The 15304-nt window shown below is 33.3% G+C and overlaps 1 pseudogene; it reads right to left on the bottom strand.

The window, feature by feature from the left end:
* Positions 1 to 4306: 4306 nt before the first annotated feature.
* On the bottom strand, positions 4307 to 7872 carry LOC119193437 (annotated as a pseudogene).
* Between the last annotated feature and the right edge of the window lie 7432 nt (positions 7873 to 15304).

Below are 15304 nucleotides of genomic sequence, written 5' to 3'. Positions count from 1 at the left end.
ATCGTTAGATTTGATATTTTGTGGTAATTTGCATTAAAATTACGTTTTTATGTCAACACTCTCATGTAAAGAAATTACCTATACAATCCAACATTTTCTTACAATACCATCACACGGTGTCTTGTATGTGAGGAAGAACTAAAATGGCTTATTTTAAACACAATGCGTCTATAAATAACGTATCCGACACGTATCGCATAGCAATTGACATTATAACACTTCCTTACTTTCTTATTGTATATTAACGCCGCATAACAATAAGAAAGGTTTACGAAGGTTCAGTATAGTTGGTTCAATATAAAAAATGGATTGGATATAAGTTATAATAAACATTTTGCACGAATTAAAATTAAGTTATTGTATAGTTCGACACAAGAGTACTTCCAAAGCTACAGCATTGTGTCCCGTAGATGTACTTTTTTTTTATTGCTTAAAATTACGAGACGAGCTTACCGTTCGCCTGATGGTAAACGATATGACCACTCATAAACAGCAAAAACACCATCCAACACCTTGAATCCTGAGACAAGAGATGTTTAAGTCTTATTATGTCCAGTAGTTACATTGGCTATAATGTCCTTCAAACCGGAACACAACAGTGACTACACACTTCTGCTTGGCGGCAGAAATAGACATTGCGATAGTACCTACCCCGGCGGACTCTCACATATAAAATACCTACCATCAGTAGACTACTTTATATCAATATCTCTGTCCTTGACTTGCTTTACTCCAAGTGCAAAAGTTTCTGTCAAACGAGCGCAGAATTTTGAACGTGCCAACTCGGCCACCTTAGGACCCGTCGAAAGTTAGTTTCACTAGCTCCATTAAACCTGTTTCGTCCTCAATTTCGCGTGTACCTGGCTCCCAACTAAACGCCTGCTGTGTTTTAAGTACCTTCATTATTAAGTCACGGGATTTTTAATTAAGCCTCTTGTAATTAAACAAGAAGTAATTACGCGACCTACGTTGACATGAATTAAATAGTAGAAAATGGCATGAGATAAAAATATTTATAATTGTCTCCGTATTTATGATTAAGATATTATTTTGTAGGGAATTAATGTATCCACCATATCTTTAGGATTGGTAATTGATATTAAAAAGATACACACAAAATTATATCGTATTCAATTTATTATAATTTTTACACATAATTTTATTCTTAGACGCCGTTCACGCTCGCACGCTTTCAAGCGCGCTCTTGACATGTGAACACCCCAATCAAAATACTTCAAAAATAAATTGATGGATTATGAGAGAAATAACTTAGGATTGTAAAACTATCAATTGATTTATTGAGAACAGTAAAAGACTAGACAATGACCAAAGAGAAGTATACAATTTCTTTTATGCGGCATAATGCCAGTACTAACATAGCTCACATTGGTTGTTATTGTTTGGTTTATACTCTTTGTTACAATACAGTTTCAACATGTTCTCTAAGCATATTTTGCTAAAGCGTTCTTGCCATCCGAATGGGGTCCTAGACATTCAGTCGCGAAACAAATTATACAATTCATTCCAAATCTACATCTTACTTAAATGTTTTGAATAAAATGCAGCTGCAAGCGGCAAAGAGGTGCTCAACGAAATAATGCGAGTGTGCCTTCGTTAGGCGCAGAGCGCACTTACAACTACTTGGCCAATTTTCATCAACGTTTTATTTAATTTACAAGAGTCGATAAACAGTGGAAATATTATTTAACGTCTCCTGTTTCGATGTTCAAATAAGTTTATTAAAATTTTTGTAAAGTGTAAAGTGCAAGTCAACAGGTACTAACTTTAAAGAAATAAATACTGTAACAGATATATTGACTAGGCAATTGATCACTTCACATAATCTTTTTGAAAAACGACTTCACTATAAGCAACATTTAATTTATAGGTATTAAATTATGTTTTTTTTTTTATAGATTCAAAATTTGAATTTGGAATGGCAATAATGGCTTTTTCATGTGTCTCCTATTTCAAATTTAATAAAGCCGGAATACCTCATCGTTCCTGGAGTTTAGAATCCGCTATGACGGGATTATCGACTTATCGACATCCACATGACGAGTGTATTCTAGGTGCACCCAGAACATAAATGATCACTTATAAACTACACTTCGTTGCATATACATTAAATATATATTACTATTTACAAACTACGCTATTTATTTATTTAATTTGACTAGCCAACAATTGTTTACACCAATACAATTTTCAAACGGAATCGATCAATATGACTTATACCTAATTGCAACAATTTCTTACAGGCTAGTTCCACATGCACAAAATAGGTAATACATTAAAATAAAATTATATGATTATATAATTATGCTATAGCAATGCTAAGGCTCCAAGTACTCTTTATGCTCTAACTCCTCATGTACAATGTATAAAAGACTATCCCAAATGAAGTTACCGCGTCGCAGTTGAAACGAGAAGTTACTTTGCTCATTAGTACGTCGCATAATTTCCATTAGCACCACACAAAGCTGCTGTAAAATCTGACAAATACTTACGCGGACCGTGAAACTAATTTTCAAGCTAATCTTGTGGGTGTGTTCTTTTTCTGTTTTAAAAGCAAATACTATTCTTTTGGAAGTAAATTTGCTATATTGTTTTTTCAGGCGTTGTTTTATAACTAGTCTTTAACGATATGTATAAAACAGTTGGATCCATATATTTCGACAAACCAATTAATGCACCCTATTATCAGGCTCATTTCTATCTCATGATGTGATGAAAGCAAACTTATTTGCATTCAGAGCACTTTTAATTAGGCATCTCATGCGTGTTTCCGAAGTGAAGGACTTTTTTCTAGGGCTAGGCAAAGTAATACACACCTCATGGTAAGTGAAGAGACGTCCAAAATTGTCGGCAACTTTCCTCATGAACTTGATTGCGGAAAGTGATTGCTGTATTAGGGTGGAAATCAAGATCTCATTTGTTTGGCAGCTTAATTTATTAAATAAGTGGTACTCGCTTCTTCGCCATTAGATAATGCCGTAGTTATATTATTTATATAACCACTATTATATTATTTAAGAATAATAAATAATAAAATTCGTTTAAATGCCTTCATTAAAAGTAAAATGCTTAGTCCATAGTTGATGACCTGCGAAGTTGTATAAGGGCTTGGAAGATTTCGTTTTTAGGTTTCCTTGCCCCAAAAAGTAACTTTATAGGAACAACTTTGTTGTCCGTCGATCTGTCAAAACTCTTTTCCTCAGAAACGCGTAGAGGTATCAAGTTGAAATGTATAACAAATGCTCGAGTCTACGGTCACTTTCCAGCTTGCACAAGTCCAACTCGAATTTGTCCGATTTTTTCTACCTAGGTTCAAAGTAAAAGGTACAAACTTAGTTTAATTTCACATATCATGCATTTCAAAATATAATAACTGAGATTTTTAACTAATCTATGACGTAACGAGACTTTCTATTGATAATTGGTTGGACAACTTATAGAATTATAGTAACATTACGTTCCACGTAATAATCACTTCCCTTGTTCCAGTTTTGCCACACTCAATAGCGCTCCAGTAAATCGCAATACCAAATTAAATCAAACAGCTATTTATTAATTGCGACCGGTTTCAAACAGTAAACGTGTTTTATTAAGCTTATTTAAATGTTTTATAATAATTATCTAATTGCAACATATACGGACTTTCCGGGACAGAAGGTCTAGAACCACTTCTCCGAGGATGAAGTATAAAGAATTGCCTCAAGTGTTGGTATCGAGTAAGTAAACATTGAAGTACTTATGTACAGTCGTTAGACGTCGAAAAAGATTCCGCGTTTCCGATCTCCGAACATTTTGCTTACCAATATTATATACTTACACGATTTTTACGAGATTGGAGGCTTAGGGACTATTCAGGCTGCGGTATATAAGCGCCCGGTAAAGCATTCTTAATACGCTTACCGGGCGCTGTATTATCAATGGATAAAATACTTAACAAAACTATAATTTGACGTAAATTTTTTGCTAGGTTGGGTCAGTAGAATTCGAGAAGAAACGTGGATATTATATTCTGAGTTTGTTCCTTGAATCCATTTATGTACAAACGGACAATATACAAAAAAAACATTATCTAAAGAAAAACCTACCAGCCAATACTACTACAGGTTTGGTAACGCCTTGTGTCAAGATTTGTCCATGAGTAGATCCCGGAGGTTTTTAGCCGATGATCGAATTAAAACAAGAAATAATAGTCTTGAATATATTAATCATAAAATTAATGATAGCCACAAAATTACGCCAATTTTAATTCAACAATATATAATCATTTTGCTTTCGCGTTTTAGAAAACTCATGTGAGCTTATGATCTTGAAGGTTTTTCCTTATATTTTCATCGATCCAGGGTCGTAGGAAGGAAATTTTGGTATGTATGGTAGGCATAGTGCCGCATTCCAATCCATTGGACACGATTCCCACTTACACACCATGCATTGTCAACGGACCGCCGCTATCGCCCGCTGAGCAAAAAAAAAAAAATTATAAGAATATTTCGACAGCTGCAATTAACACTGCGCTAACTTGAAAATGTCAACTTCACAGGAGAGACGTTTAAAATGTAAAATAAGATAAATTTTATAATACTAAAGCTTTCTTAATGAGCTTTATATGTCATTCAAGAATTCTTCATTTTATAGCAAAAAAAAGAGATTTTGTAAGCTTATAAAAGATAAAGAAATAATAATTTTGCATTCTAACGGAAATTAGTCAACAATCGACTTAGCGTAGTATTAACTGCAGCTGTCCATTTGTGACTTGTACTTTTCACTATAAAACAACATTGGAGAGATAAATTCAGTTGCTTGGCATAATAAATGATCATTGCAGTTCTATCTACCTTAGCAAGGATATCGTATACAAGATATCTGTCAACTACTATGATATAAATGCTAAGGGCCTATTTTACAACTTCAGAGTAAATGCCACTCATCACATAATATAGGCCAACCAAATATAAAAGTGACGCTCTAATCTATGGTCTCAAATATATGGTAATAAAATGGATACTATCTACATTAGCTGTTTAATACGATGACTGTCAATTATTTATTTCAACTTGTGAAACAGGCCCTAGGGTTAATCTTAATCTTCACATAGAACAGGCTGATGTCAGTACATTAAAAATATTGAAGAAAGACTAATATGATGGATTTTATCCAACAGAAGCCAAAAAAATAATTTTAGATTGTTTTTTCTATCTATACACGCATCACGCAAAAAATTACTCCATAGTATTTTAAGTTTTCACCAATGTGTTGCTAGAAATCTCACTTAAAATATATATAATAATAATAATAATATCAGCCCTGTATTATATACTTGCCCACTGCTGAGCACGGGCCTCCTCTACTAATGAGGGGATTAGGCCTTAGTCCACCACGCTGGCCTAGTGCGGGTTGGTAGACTTCACACACCTTCAGAAATTCCTATAGAGAACTTCTCGGATGTGCAGGTTTCCTCACGATGTTTTCCTTCACCGTTAAAGCGAACGATAAATTCACAAAGAATACACACATGATTTTTAGAAAAGTCAGAGGTGTGTGCCCTTGGGATTTGAACCTGCGGACATTCGTCTCGGCAGTCCGTTCCACACCCAACTGGGCTATCGCCGCTTAAAATATATATCCCGGAAAATTTAAAGCAGGACTTTTATTCTGGAAAAACTTTAAACATAGAAAGAGTTTGACAAATTAAGATGAAATTTAGCATTTACTTAGACCACGGTTTGCATTGGCATGTGAAGAACTTATTAACCTCAGACATCACTCAACGGAACTTCTATACTGACAAAGGTAAAATAAAGAGAAAGTCATTGTAAAATAAAAATACTCACTTTACATGAACCTTTGTTATAAGATTTGATACAAATCTCATCTTTACAGGCCCATGGGTACATCTTGCATTCATCTATGGGTTTTATCTCTACTGATGCTTGCCGTAGTATCTTTGAAATGCTGCCGAATTGCTTTAAACATAGAAATTTAAATAAGCAAAGAACCTCTCTGCGGTAAGTCGTTTAGAGGCAGGATATAAACCTCGATTTCTAACGCCATATTCTCTTTTCAAAGGTAAGCAAAGATCTAAGTTAGGTTCTATTTAATAGGGGCAAGACTTTTACAAATAACTGCGCACAGTTATACCTTATTCATAGACCTATTTTAGCTACAGGACGTAGCAAATCTGTGATAACAAGTCTGTTTCTCAGAGCTTGAGATAAAACAATATTAGCGAAACACAACGGCCCTATGTCTACGCATTGCGAAGGCTGCCATGCCGTCAGCACTGAGAAACAGACTTGTTAACATAGCTTTGCTCCGACCTTACATAAAAAACGTCTGTGAATAAGGGGGTAAGACTTTGCGCCGATACTAAGCAGAAAAATCTAATATCACTTTATCGATCCAGGGATCGAACCAAAGACCTAACACAGCGGTTGTACCGCGTCAATTGTACCTCAATATAGTATATCAAATTACATTGATCTAGTAAAGTAGGTTTAATGATATTGCTGTTAACTTACCCAAGTGAAACCCCATCCAGTAACATTTGCCAGGGTGTATGGTACAATCTCCAAGTCTTTATCAGCCAAGGCTATTTTAGATACATTTTCATTGTAGACAATATTTTCCTTTAGCTTCACTAACGCAATATCGTGTGAGAAAGCCAATGACATATTATTATTGGGGTTGAAGTTTTCATGAATTATGACTTTCTCCACTTCATACGTTGTTCCACCAACGCCGAGTTGTGCCAACCCACCCTGATCACTCCACTGGTCAAGTTTTCACTGAAAAATGTGTTTTTCTACCGTGGGTATGATAAAGGGTCTAAAGTATAGTTTATTAATAATTAAGGTAGGGGACCCAATTCTGTCTATAGGGCGAATCCGTCTTTTTGCAATTACAGGCGTTCTATTCGAAGGACAGCTTTGATAGTCGTATAGGTAAGAAGGTCAAAAATCGTCTATTGATCAGTTGCTATGACGACGCATTACTTACATATCCATAAAATCATAAAAAAATATACCGTGATTTTTAATTATAGTATCTTATGCAATTTTTTAACATGCTGTTTGAAAATGTACTAGTGTGAGTACTGTGAATTAGCTTTAATCAACCGAACTATTTATGATTGTTATTATTATATATATACCAATTATACTTACTATATTAGGAAACAATGTGCCGCCGTAAGAATAAACCTTTCATGAATAACTGAGCCGCCGCATATCATGACCGTCGTTTTTGGTTTTGTTTGAATTTTATATCTGATGATTGACGCTACAAATGGTGCATCGGATATGGGAATCTCATGGCCCCGCAATACCCACCATCGAGTGATGCACCGCTAAAAACATAAAAAAAATATTTTAGCACGTTTTATTGACTTATTAGCGATGGTAGATTAGCAAGGAATAAAATTAGAAGGGAGGTCATGACCCTCGATATTGAGGAATATGACGCAAAGAGAGAAATTAGCAAGAAAATTTGAAAACACAATCACGGGAAGCAGGCTTCAGCAAATTTAAGTTTGTAGGAGTTGCGGCAAGTCTCATGTGTCATTTATTGAAATATTGCCGCTGATGTAAAAACACCTGGGAATTTTTACGCAATATATTGAAGAACTTGCCAGTCGAAACTTAGCAATAGTGTCTTTCAATACGCTGGAGTCCCTCAGAGGTTAAACACCACAGCGCACTGGCGATAGCATTTAAAGTCAAATAATCTTTGTTATTATGCGAAAATAGTGAAGACAAATAAGCGACAAATAAAAGTATTTTGAGTGTTAAAAAATAAACTTACAGAAAGCATCAATATAATGAATTAAAAGAACGCCCAGAACAACTGCATTACACCCATGTTGAAATTTAACCAAAAATAATTTCAATCTAGTATTTATAGAATTTTTTATCAAAACGCTATTTAAAAAAAAATTTGGTAATTAAGATAAACATGATCTCGATTTAAGTTAATTATATTCTATAATTAATTTTAACTACATGTTTATTTTTTGTAAACTATATTTAAAGTATTAATATACACAATATAGGTACTTGCCATATAGAATATATTTATTATCTTATCGTGTTTTATTTATCCTTTTTAAATATACACCTAATCTATAGTCTGATCTCACTTTTTATCGTAAGTTACAAAAGCGAAATATAAATAAACAATTATTGTGTATTTTAATTAAAAATAGTTTAATATCATATATACATACATCTATTTTATCAATAATTACTAAATAACTCTCTTTTCAATCAAAATATGACTCTATTAATAAAACTCTAAATCATATTTCTGACTACATCATAATAATATAATAAATAACACGTATATACAAATATACGAAGTGCGAGAGAGTTAGCGAAACAATAGCTCGTTCCAGTTGTTTACGCGGCATACTGACACATTTGCACCTGTGTCGTGCACAATTGACATTGTTGCGCCTTCTATTCGACTGAACTGGAATAAAATAATCATTACAGTCTAGTTTAGAAACTAATTGGAAATTTTCAGGCTTTGAGAGCATTAAATTGTCACCTTGAAGCCGTGACTTGCTAAAGGCCTACTGCAATGGGCTATAATATTATGGTTTAAAATTGGAATATTTAATTAGCTATTGCTGAATATTTAAGTTATACCCTAAAATACGTTTATTGTGATTTTATTATACTTAGAACTGGTAATTTTGTTTAAAATACTGAGACACCGAATACTGTACCCTACTCTATGTAGTTAAAATTGCTTTTGCTATAAAACAAAACGTTGGTCTATAATTTATTCTCTAACTTTTAATATTGCAACTGGCTAGCTGCAAACTGTCATATAGTTTATAAAACGAGAAATATATAGGATAGTTTTTATCCAAGCAGATGTAGAGCTCCCGGGGATGGAAATATACTCACGCGACATTGCTGGCTATTTTCACAGCAATTTTTCTACAACCAGGTTTATATGATACAAAGCCTTTATTAATCATTTATGAATATTATGTTAATCGTCCATCCACCAGTATATTTTACTATTTACGTCCCATAGACATTCATGTTCATGATTATAGAAAAGTATTCCTCCATAACATGTATTAACTAGCAGACTGGTTAGTCGACCTTCATTTGAAGCTAAATATAGCACTTCGGTTAGTATGATGTCTTATCATTAAGTTAACCTTATAACACTAGTCTTTGCTCGCGGCTTCACCCGTGTAAATGAGTTTTTCTAGGATAAAAGTCCTGTTTTATATTTCCTGGGATAAAGAGTAGCCTATTTCCTTCCCAGTATCTCGAACTATCCCTAAGCCAAATTTCAGTCGCTCAGTAGTTTTAAATTTATCGCGTTCACGTTCGCTTAAGGATTTACATTACAATAAAAGATATTATAATAGAAAGTGCTAATCCGATGGGAACTATATAGCTAAAGTGGCAGTGGGCTGAGCACATAGCTCGAAGAACTAATGGCCGATGGGGCAAGAACGTTCTGGAGTGGAGGCCACGAACTGGCAAGCGCGGCGTCGAACGTCCACCTACGAGGTGGACAGATGACCTCATAAAAGTCGCAGGAGGTTGCTAGATGCGTGCCGCTACCAATAGACCGATCTGGGAATCTTTGGGGAGGCTCATGTTCCGCAGTAGACATCTTGGGGCTGATGATGATGAATGGGACGTGTAGATTAAAAAGGATATTCTAAATGCGAAGGATTAAATTTGTTATTAAAATATTGTAACTAAACTCAACTACGTTAATGTAATGACCAAAACCGACTTTATCTCTATGGAGCATTTTAATAATAGTTTATGCTCACGGATCCTTTCCTATAAAAGGCCGACACAGCGCTTTTGCAAGATAATCATGGAATGTATCCTGTTTACCCCTGCATAACTTTGTGTTTCTAATCAAACATATATATATATTTCAATATTCACCGGTTTCTGCATTCAGTTCTTACATTCAAACATCTTTACAAACCTGCGCCTTTATATTATTGGTAGCATAGAAAGACGGATGAAACTCTACAGTAACATTGGTTATACATCAAATAACACATATGCTATAATTTATAATATTTTTGCGTAATTTGGACATAATATAACGATACATGTCAAGTAAGTCGGAAAAAAAATTGCCATCTTGGCGTATGATGCCTAAACCCTTGGAGTTAGACAAAGATGATGCACCGCAGAACTGTTTATCCTAAATAGTTCTAAATAAAAGTCCGCGACAGCATATACCTACCTTTTATGCGGAAGCCATTATGACCAAAATAGTGAGCCATAAATATAATTACATTAGATATTTTTTTTTTACAATGCATTAGCGGGACTTTTATCCCCGAAAACTTCTTCACGCAGGCAAAGCAAAAGCTAGATTTTATTATAAAATATTATTGATAAGAAATTCACATAGTATTTGTCAACGGTAATCTGGAATGTATATTTATTTAAACTCAACAATTTTTCATTCTAAAGTTTATCGTATTACGTTACGCCGAACGTTGTTTGTATCTTGCAGGTGACCTACTTTTGTTCAACAATAGCCAACATCCCTTTGAGAATCGATATACAATTTTATATTTACTTGACGTTATCCTCTAAACTAATACGTCTTTCTGTAAAAAAATATACAAACCGGGCCCGGCCGGTCTCTATTCAGAAATATACAAGATGGCCGGCCTCTATTTTTAATACTAGTACCGTAGAATGATCATTCCGGGCCTAATTATACTGAAGTGAAGTTCAAATATAATATAGATCAACTTTAAGTTTATTTAACAGTAGTGAAAAAGCAAAGATCTCTTTCAATAAATAAAAATACTAGAAACGTCACGAAATTATTGCTGGTTATCAATGGCAGATGTGATATTTTAAAAAGGTAACCAGAGGCAGAAATTGCCTTAGCTAACCTATCGCGGCCAATTCAAAAAACAACAACTAAGACTAACTTAAATATACCTAAAGAAGCCGGTAGGGACTGGGTTGTATGGATGCTTCGCCACTGCTGGTTACTCTTTATAGAACAAAGTGTATATGTATTAAATATGTGTGCAATATTTGTAGGTCCGAGTATTTACGATCATAAAGAATTGCAATTCGCGAACTAATCGCCAAGCCTTCTGATAGTCCAATAACTAAGCAATCCTGTTTTAATGAACATCGCATCCTCTCCTCATTTTCCTTTCATTTCATTGAACATTATTGCTTTTAAAATAAATGTGTCGTCGATAAAGATAATCTATAACGGAACCTTCACCCAATAACGGTAGGATAATGAGAATGCACAGCGCGTCTCAGGTCAAGTTACTGCCGCATTAGTGTTACGCACCCAAAATTGATTCCAGCTCACTTGCAGCCGTTTTCAATAAACGATTTTAATTTTTAATCTGATTCCGAGAATGAACCAATCAAAATACGTCATTTGTTAATATGTCAAAAAACTTTGTTCTGATTGGTCCATTTTTGAGATAGAATATTCAAAACAAGCGATTGGAATTATTTTACTAAAAAGGGCTATAAGTAACTCAATATGCAACTTTGACATATTGGTCGATAATTACCTTCAGTTAAAACGTTTTAAAACTCGAAGGTTATCTTCAAGAAAGGACAGAGCTCGTCTCTCCCAGCTGCCTTGCAGGTCATTGCTTTATTAATGAAAAGTATACATAAAAAATGGCCTATATAGTTTCCAGTTTACTACCTGTTTGGCAGCAAAAGTATTCAAGGCAAGTCAGCTTGCGGCATTGAACGAGGATGTTCACACAATGGACATCTGTCTTCCTGTTCTTTCCCAGTACTGCTCTGTGGAGTCGATGTAGCGAATTTTTAGGCGAGTTTTTGATCGCTTGCTCGCAATTCCTGCATGAATGTCTTTTCCTGGAATACTCGTCAATTTATTTTTATTTATTTAAGTAGGAACATTACATTATACGTATAACAATACGTATACCAAACAGTCTTATAGACGTTACTTTAGCTTAATAACTCATACATGCCAGTTAAAGATATACACAATATTACTTAAGACTGAATATACTTAAGTATATTTAATTTATTTTTATGTATTTAAGACACAGTACAGAATACATTCAAAGCGGCACGTAATTTGAGGTTAAGTTAGTAATTATTACCTTTTTTCGCGGGCTATAAAATAATTTCACTAGAGCAGTAAATATTTACAAGCAACTACACGAATTTCACATAAAATAATAAAAAAAAAGACTACTTATTGACATAATAAATTATTCACATTCTAATTCCAAAACCGCAGCGTTTTCTTAGTTCGAACAAGAATCGACTTGATCAAAGTTTATCAGACACCGGCTATTCAATCAAGATAAATTGTTCGATGTGATCGATGTAGTTATACTTTATGAAAAGTAAAATTAGTTTGAAATAAGTGTAGAAAAAAGACGGAATATGGATAAATAAAATTAAATCCTAATCAATCTATATTAATGCAACACCGTATAATGTCACTTTTTTATTATTCAAAGTAAATTTTAAATTATAGCTTTTCCTGCGGCTTCATCTGCGTAAAGGAAAAAATACGGGATTAAGGTATAGTAAGCCTATTATAACACTAAGGCATAATGTAGCCTCTTATTAATAGAAAATATCCGTTTCGTACTTGAAATTAGCACGTTCAAACAAACAAACTTCACCTTCATATTATGTATAGATTATTATTCGTATTTTGTTGCACTTATAGAAATGTGCTCTTAAAATGATTCTAGATATGCTTATAATTGCTTGCCTCGCCTGTGATCAGAGGTCAATACTTCTAAATAACTTCACAAATTATAATCAATATGAAATTACTAATTACATATTTTGGGATCTACTTAAAAATAGCACCGTAACAATGATATGGTAAAGATAAAAATATTATTATGTATGTTTAAATGATATGGACGATAATACGGGAAAATGTGCATTGTATTTTATACAAGCATATGTACACGATGCATGTAAATCATAACTCAATTGCGTGCAGGCAATGTTTTTACATGCCGACTGTTTTTATTAATTATGAAATCGGGATTTGCAGACATAAACATACTATAGATGTTTTAAATCTTTCCGATTAACATAAATCGTTTAAATTTTTGGATCAGTTAATATATTGCTAAACTAAATTGCTAAACAAGTTGAATAACGTTATGGAGCTAACAAATGAAACGAAAAATTTAAAGACGTTTTGGGTACAACACAAAATATACAGACAGTTCCGATGGTAGGCAGAAAATACCATTAAACACCATTACAAATACCTGAGGAAAGAATAACCGACTAACATAGAACTAAAGTATATGTATATGTTTGTATTAAAAAAACAGCATTGCAACAATTACCTAATGTTTCATGTAATAAAGAGAAATGTATGGTATGTGTTTTGTTAGATGTTCAAATAAATAAATAAAAGGAAATAAAGAAGTAATCTGTGGCATTAATCTAGAGCTGAAAATAATGATGGAAGAAACCTATTCAGACTATTCGTAGCAAAATATTATCTTAATAGAATGAAGGAACGTAACACGCTATAAAGCTAGTCAAAATACAACGGATATACAGGCTTATCGTGAACACGCAGACTATAAAAATAGTGGTTATCAGCCGCCATAAAGGCAACTTTCTGCTTTATGAGGTGAAACATAAAACCGTTTTTTCTGTATTAATGTGTGGAAGAAAAGTGCCGTTACTTATCAGCGACGAGAGGCAATTGCTGTGGGCAATTAATAGATAGAAAAATACACTAATGTCTTAAAATATTCTTAAATCTTTAAATCACTTTAGATGCCACGAGAAGCCTTTTATCGTAGTTCGTTTAAAAAAATAGTATATTTTCCTTTATTTATTTAAAATTTTAGGTAACAGACATTAATTTAGTATTATTAAACAAACTACCTGGCTGACTGAGAAATTTTTATTGATAATCTGGTATTGCCCGCAGCTTGGCCTTTGTGAACGAATTGAATGTCCCACTGTTTGGTAAAAATAGCCTATGAATTACTCTAAATTCTATGTGCAGAATTTCATCCAAAATCGGTATTCGCGTAATGTTTAATCAACATTCAAATATTCATATTTATAATTTTAGTAAGATTATAATGTTAAGGTCCCTCAAGCAAACGGCCCTGAGCATTCCATACATTTACGGTATATGAATTATGAAATATGCAGATTTACAGAAGTCTTTCTTTTAAAAATCAATTTTAGGTTCTATGAAAAAATTAACTACCAAAATGATTTTAATTAAATTGTCTAACAGTGCTCACTGCAAATAATTATGATGTGTAATTTATGATGAGATTGTCGAAATCAACAATTTCTTGGCATTTCATTATGAAATTAATGAAACAATATCCACATGATAAAAAATTAACAACCAAAGCAAAGATAACATATTGAAATATGGTGTTTAATTCTTTTACGGTAAGTACTTTCCTGAAGCAAACGCCAGTGAGACACATATAAGTAAGATTTCTATAACATAACCTAATAAGTCGGAACATAATCACAGTTAGACCTACTATATACTATCTAATACTTGGTTTTGACGTCACGGTTAGCTGTCCTAATGGGGACGCTATGGCCTGCGGTATTAGATTGTTTGTTCAGGCCGCATACTGAGACGACACAACAGCTTTGCTATTATAATTGGTAATAAACGCATATTGTTGTGCATAATTAACTATACACTAAATAGCTATGTTCAATATGTGAACAAATATCTGTTTATGAAAGTCTTAAACATAATTAATTTATAAATGGAAGGTCTATGGTTTTACAGTTGGCAATAGTTTTTTTTAGTTATTGTACTAAAAAAAGTAATGTCAAGAATATCGACTTAAACAAATCAATCAATAACAATAAGTAAATAAATATAATTAATACAACAGTATAAGTGGGCATGTTATCAAAATATCGAATATACTAATCAACTAACGAACTGAAAAAGTTAAAACATGGATTTTTGCGAATCATACAATCAATATAATTGATATCATATATAATCATATACAATCAATATTTGACAATACCAAACGGCTAAGTTCCTACATTACCTATACACTTTCTCCATCTTACTTGCAAACAGAACACGGTACACATATTTAAATAGTGATATTCCTTTTAGATTTAATAAAAGTGGAGTTCAAAACACAATTTGACTAGATAAAAGAGCTCGTAGAAAATAAGAAATAATAATCGAGGGAATATACAATTATCCCTTTGGAAACCCAAAGTTGACATCAACAGTGTTACTTTATATGCACGAATATTAAAATATAAGC

This window comes from Manduca sexta, unplaced genomic scaffold, assembly GCF_014839805.1.
Source record: "Manduca sexta isolate Smith_Timp_Sample1 unplaced genomic scaffold, JHU_Msex_v1.0 HiC_scaffold_540, whole genome shotgun sequence".
Classification (NCBI taxonomy): Eukaryota; Metazoa; Arthropoda; class Insecta; order Lepidoptera; family Sphingidae; genus Manduca; species Manduca sexta.
This window is presented reverse-complemented; position numbering and strand designations above follow the sequence as displayed.